This window comes from Salvia splendens, chromosome 12, assembly GCF_004379255.2.
Source record: "Salvia splendens isolate huo1 chromosome 12, SspV2, whole genome shotgun sequence".
In the NCBI taxonomy this organism is placed as follows: domain Eukaryota; kingdom Viridiplantae; phylum Streptophyta; class Magnoliopsida; order Lamiales; family Lamiaceae; genus Salvia; species Salvia splendens.
Genome location: NC_056043.1, coordinates 10807689 through 10813428, shown reverse-complemented (window position 1 = coordinate 10813428; position 5740 = coordinate 10807689). Strand labels below are relative to the sequence as shown.

The 5740-nt window shown below is 39.8% G+C and overlaps 1 long non-coding RNA gene across 1 annotated transcript; it reads right to left on the bottom strand.

Annotated features, from left to right (window-relative positions):
- Nucleotides 1–1910: 1910 nt before the first annotated feature.
- On the bottom strand, nt 1911–5314 carry LOC121758266. The gene is made up of 2 exons (XR_006041394.1): nt 2830–5314; nt 1911–2728 (listed from the first exon to the last, which is right to left on the bottom strand). It is a non-coding gene; the product is annotated as an uncharacterized LOC121758266 (long non-coding RNA).
- Nucleotides 5315–5740: the final 426 nt, after the last annotated feature.

Here is a 5740-nt window from a genome sequence, read left to right as displayed (position 1 = left end):
AGATAGGCTTTGACTACCTATAGTGAAAGGCTGCAGTGTCAGTCCGTATGTTTCCTTACCTTAGGAAATAAACGACACTGGTGTGGTATAGCACTGAAGGATCTAACAGTTGAGAAAAGTCTTTCTTGCTATTTACTGAAAGACGAGGTCTCAATGATTGTTATTTCGTAATCATTGTTGATATAACATTGAACATACGATATTGATTATGCACTACTTTGATTTATCAAATGGTGCGGATTTCTCGCAATCCAAGAATCCTGATATCTTGGTAGTGGTGATCAATGTCTAGAGGTGCTAGTATTGTTATTGCAATGAATCGTGTGCTGGGTCAGTTCAGTTTGATAATATCCTCAAGAGGTGTTCGAAAAATATTTTATTATTCAGAAACCCGACCGGTTGGAACCAGAATAATAAATAATGATTTTGAACTAGACAACTCGTGGAAAAAGATATTAATTAATTATAGTCAAATAGCAGACTTAAATTAATTAATGGATATTTATATCTTAAACACGGGAAATAATAAATTAAAGAGGTAAAAGCCCGGATTATTCGTAATTTGGGATTGGACGGGCAGTCAATATCATTATACTATAGTTGATGATAATAATATTCTGTTTGGACTTGTATTAAATTGAGGCTCAGTTTAATTAGTAAATTTCCAACAGGTTTGGCCCAAATCTAACCTCCATGGATCCCTAATCTGGCCCATCATAACTCTATATAAAGGAGACTAAATAGAAGACTAATGAATTGATTTTTATCATTAATTAACTAAAAATTTCGTGTTCCCCCTTTGGGAGTGGACGAAAAATTGGTTTTTGAGAAAACTGATATTCTGTCTTCTTTTCTAGTCGAGTCCTTTCGATTCTGACAAGCTTTGCCCACCTAAAGGACATAATCTGTGTTCGGGATGCAAATTAGAAAATTCCTGGTTGAGTACGAAGATCTTCATGTGGAGAAGGCGCAAGCAATCGTCAATTCATCGGAGAATCTGTTCGGTAATTTAATTAGTTACTTTTATGAAATACTGATATATATTGGTTAGGGTTTTAATTTGGATATAGTTGAAAAATTTGTTAATGCATGTGTTGACATGCAGATATCGATGGCCAATTGTTTTTAAAAAAGAGATAATAATTTATAATTACTTGATTCTTCATCTATACAACATCAACTATAATAACGATAAATTCGTAATTTTTCTTCTCTTCTAATGCATTCAATCCACGTTTCACTACCCTTCCTCTCAACACAAGCATCATACTATTGACTCATTGTAACATTAACTTAATAAGTGGACTTATAAAACTAAAATAAGGATTCAATCATTTTCTAAGTTTTTAATCATATATAGCGCAAGCTATCCAAGAGGCAGAGGCTACGGATCATTGTGCATCGACCGCTGGCCTAGGTGCAACTGCCTGTTGCAAAAATGCGGCACACGAATTTGACCTACTTTTTCCCCAAGATTTACCAAACTTAGCCACTTTTTTCCTTATGCCATGCTGCTCGATTTCTCCCCTATAAATATCTCCTCCATCCTCTTCATTAGGATATTCGTTTTACCTCATAATTCTAGAGCATAAAATTGCATATTTTGTCTATTTTAGTATTTTGACGTGTTTTGTGAGAAATGTGCATATTTGAGCCTAAAAAGATAACAAAAAGTCAAAGTTGGAAATCTGGAGCATTTAAGACGCCCAGCGGTCCGCTGCAACACATACAGCGGCCGCTGGGGCCCAACGACCGCTAAACCAGTAGCGGTCCACTCCTAAGAAAGTTGTGCTGTGACAACCTAGTCTTTTTAAAAAGTGTCTTAAAGAATTTATATGAAATTCTTGTGGAGTATTCATTAGAGCCGAACATGTAAAACTTTTCTTTATGATTTAGGAGTAATTGAAGCGTAGTCAAAAACTCGTGTAAGCACAATAGTTATATAATAATAATCCCAAACTAGATATGTAATGTCCAAGTACATGCAATTAAATAAAATTTTGAATTTTAAGGAGTTGGTTCAGAATCGTGCAAGTCTTGATGAACCTTTTGTCCTATGCATCTCCGAGTAGCAACACGATACTCTTTTCATTTCCTACACAAAAAATGAAATAAAATATAATTTCTTATAATACATAGTATAAACTATAAAGTATATGCCAAGATGTTGAGGCGTGTCCAAATAAGGGCACTTGTCAAAAAGGTACATTTGTCAAGAATTCCATGAGAATATATAAAGGGTTGGTGTTATCAACTTTTCAGCCACTATACACATGCTTCCTACCAGTTTCCAAAGAGAAAGAGGAAGAAAGAATTGCTGATAAGTGGAAATAAAGTCCTTCAATCAAGTTTAAGTCAGTTTTGATTTAAAGTTTCTTGCATTAAATAGTGCAATTAGTATCAAGCACATTAAAGAAAGGAGATTCTACCAACACCCAATATGCACACGAGAAAGAAATTAAAGCATTTCTACCCAAGGCTCAAATAATCTAAAACACAGTTTCTGTAACACCTCCACTCACAATTTTGCACAATTTCACCTAAATGGGTAATATTATCAAGACAAATCCTATTATCATAATAATTGTAAAGTTAGAGAGCTTATCTCATAGAGAAATTGCTGCCCAGGTTTCCGGTAGTGTGCTCCGCCGACGGTGCTCCGGCAGCAAGGGGGCGACGATGACACCGAGCTGCTCCGGATAAATACAGTTTCACGATCTATCTAAATCTGAAAATGTTTAAGTCTAAATAGTAAGCAACAATCTAAAGAACATGAAATTGAAAGATAAAGGTTGAAAGAGAGATGAGAGTCCAAGAGAGGAGAGAGACCGAGAAGGGAGAGAGAGAGAGAGAGAGAGAGAGAGGGAGGGCGCCGGCGGAAAGAGGCAGCGGCGGTGATTCTTCCTTCTAGAGAGAAGGAGGAGCTTCTCTCTCTAAAATGGGGCTAGAGTTTGATGCGAGGAGGAAGAAGACTCTAGTTAGTTATAGTTGGGCCAATTTGAGGATTTGTTATTTATTTACTTTTGTGCTGCAGAAATGAAAATAGAAGGGAGCCCAACTCGGACTTAATTAATATGGGATTCCTGTTTTGAAATCAATTGAATTGGGCTGATTTTAATATCTAAATAATTCCTTTGGGCTAGTTTTAATTTAAATCATTGAGATCAGTTAAATTATTTCTTTTAGGATTAAATCATCAGATTTAATTAAGTAATTAATTCTCAATTAATAAGCTATCTATGAAATTTAAACTATTGTTTTTGTGTAAGAAAGCAAATCTATGGATTATGTTATGAAAATAAAACGTAAATTCCGAAATGATTAAGGGAGAACACCAACGAGACTAGAATAATTCCTTGTAGAATCAATTCTTTGAATAAATAATTCCTTTGATTTAACTAGTCAAGATTGAACCCCTGAGTGAATAAAAGAAAAGATAATGAGAAAATGGAATGCATATCATTAAGTTAATATCTTTCTTGAAACTAAAGTTAGCTTGTTATTTTATTTATAAAAGGGGAGACTGTTGAGAAAAGTAATTATGAGAAATGAGAGAATGATTTAAGAGAATCGTGGAAAAGCGAAAAAGTGAACTTTTCTATCTTACCTAGTAATATGGATGAAAAAAAACTTATGTTTGTTATTTATGCAAATGATGTAGTCTTGTCATAAATAATTTGTTTTATGTGTATGGAGCCTATCTGTTTGGTTGGAACGTAAGAATCGAATTTGGGTCCGAGTGAGGGTGGTGTTCCTACTCGGATTAGTGTACACAGGTGACCGTGCAATGTGGCCACCTTCCACGACACAAAGATGATATAGTGGAGGCCGTTGGGAGGTGGCCACCTCCTCTGCTGGAGAAAGATGTAGGTGACCGTGGAAGAGCACCATCTCCACGACACTTGGTGTTCAGATATGGCAAAAGTATAGAAAGAACTAAGACTGATCAGTCGAACTTTGGCTCACAAAGAATTTAGTAAGCTTGGGCCTTTTAAGAGAAAAATCTCGAGGGTTACTGTGATGACATGATAATATTTTCAACGTATATATGTATATTTCGGTAATGTGTTCACTGAGTATCTTTATACTCACCTCTGCCGTACGTCACTCGCTTATGGTACTACATCAGATATGTTCGATGAGTATCTCCATGTAAGCGAGCATACTGGACGGGAGTGCCAACGACCGACGTTGAAGCATTCAAGGATACATACTTGAGAAAGCCAACGACCGACGACGTTAGGAAGTTGGTGAACTTGCACGAGCGGACCCATAGCTTCCCGGGGATGCTTGGCAGCATCGACTGTATGCACTGACAGTGGAAGAGTTGTCCAACGGCATGGAGAGGACAATACACTAGCGGGCACAAGGGCACACATCCCACGATTGTGTTGGAGGCCATAGCCGACCAACGATTGTGGATCTAACATGCCTACTTTGGTGTCGCGGGGTCCAACAATGACCTCAATGTGTTGAACGAGTCTCCATTGTTCAATGACTTGTGTGCCGGGCGAGCGTCGAACGTAGAGTTCACGGCCAACCACCGTCGGTATAGTATGGGGTACTATCTGGCAGACGGGATCTACCCTCGATGGCCTGTGTTCGTGAAGACTATCACATGTCCGACAACGGAACGGAGGGCATTATTTGCCCAAAGGCAAGAGGCGGCTCGGAAAGATGTGGAGCGTGCATTCGAAGTCCTCCAAGCACGGTGGACTATTGTGAAGGGAGCGGCATTCGAAGTCCTCCGGGCAGGGGTTAATGATGCTCTAACTAGTTCTACTCTATGGAATAGTAGTAGCTAAACTTAAGATAAAAGCTACTTCTGCTTTGGTTAAGAGAGCTACAGAACAAGATTCTTCTACTTTGTCTCCAAGTTTCAGTCACAAACAGCCAAGAATTGTGGCTATATAAACCACCCAAGAGTATCAAGAGAGAGGCTGTGGCAGGAAGCAAGGGGTGGCAGTAATCCCCTCAACACCCTATTACTCCCTGCATCATGATAGGCAACACCCCATTACTCCTTGCATCATGATAGGCAATCACATAGGTATCCTTGCATCATGATAGGCAATGCATCATGATAGGCAATCACATAGGTATCCTTACGTCATGATAGGCAATCACATAGATAGCATGAGAACTTAGAGCATCTACAATAGCGCCTAGCGCCGCGATAGATAGCATGAGAACTTAGAGCATCTACAATAGCGCCTAGCGCACCGCCTAGCCGAGCGGCGGTGCTAGGCGGTGCGCTAGGCGAACTATTGCAGCCGCCTAGCCGATTTCGCGGAAAAAAACCGCCTAGCGCTCGGCGGTTCCGCGGCGCTAGGCGATCTGCTAGGCGCTATTGCAGCGTCCGGATCGCCTAGCGCGAATTTTTAATTTTTTTTTATTCCGAAACACTATATATGCGCGACTTGCCTGTCATTTTCATTCGCACCACTTGTATTAACGAGTACTCTCTCTATCTAAATTTCTGTACAAGATCAACAACGGTAAATGGATCTCAACAACGAGCCTACTTCAGGGAGTAGCGGATCTCAAACTCCTCCGATCCCCGTGGGAGGTGGATGGAGTCAGATGCACCCGAGTCAGATGCACCCGAGTCAGATGCGCGCTCAGATGGTCAAGACGATGGCCGAATGGCGGGCGGCGGTGGACCCCGTGGAGAAGAGTTTGCTTCAAACATTGCTCCTGAGCATGCAGGAGGATTTGGAGGCGGCACGGAGGGAAGCTG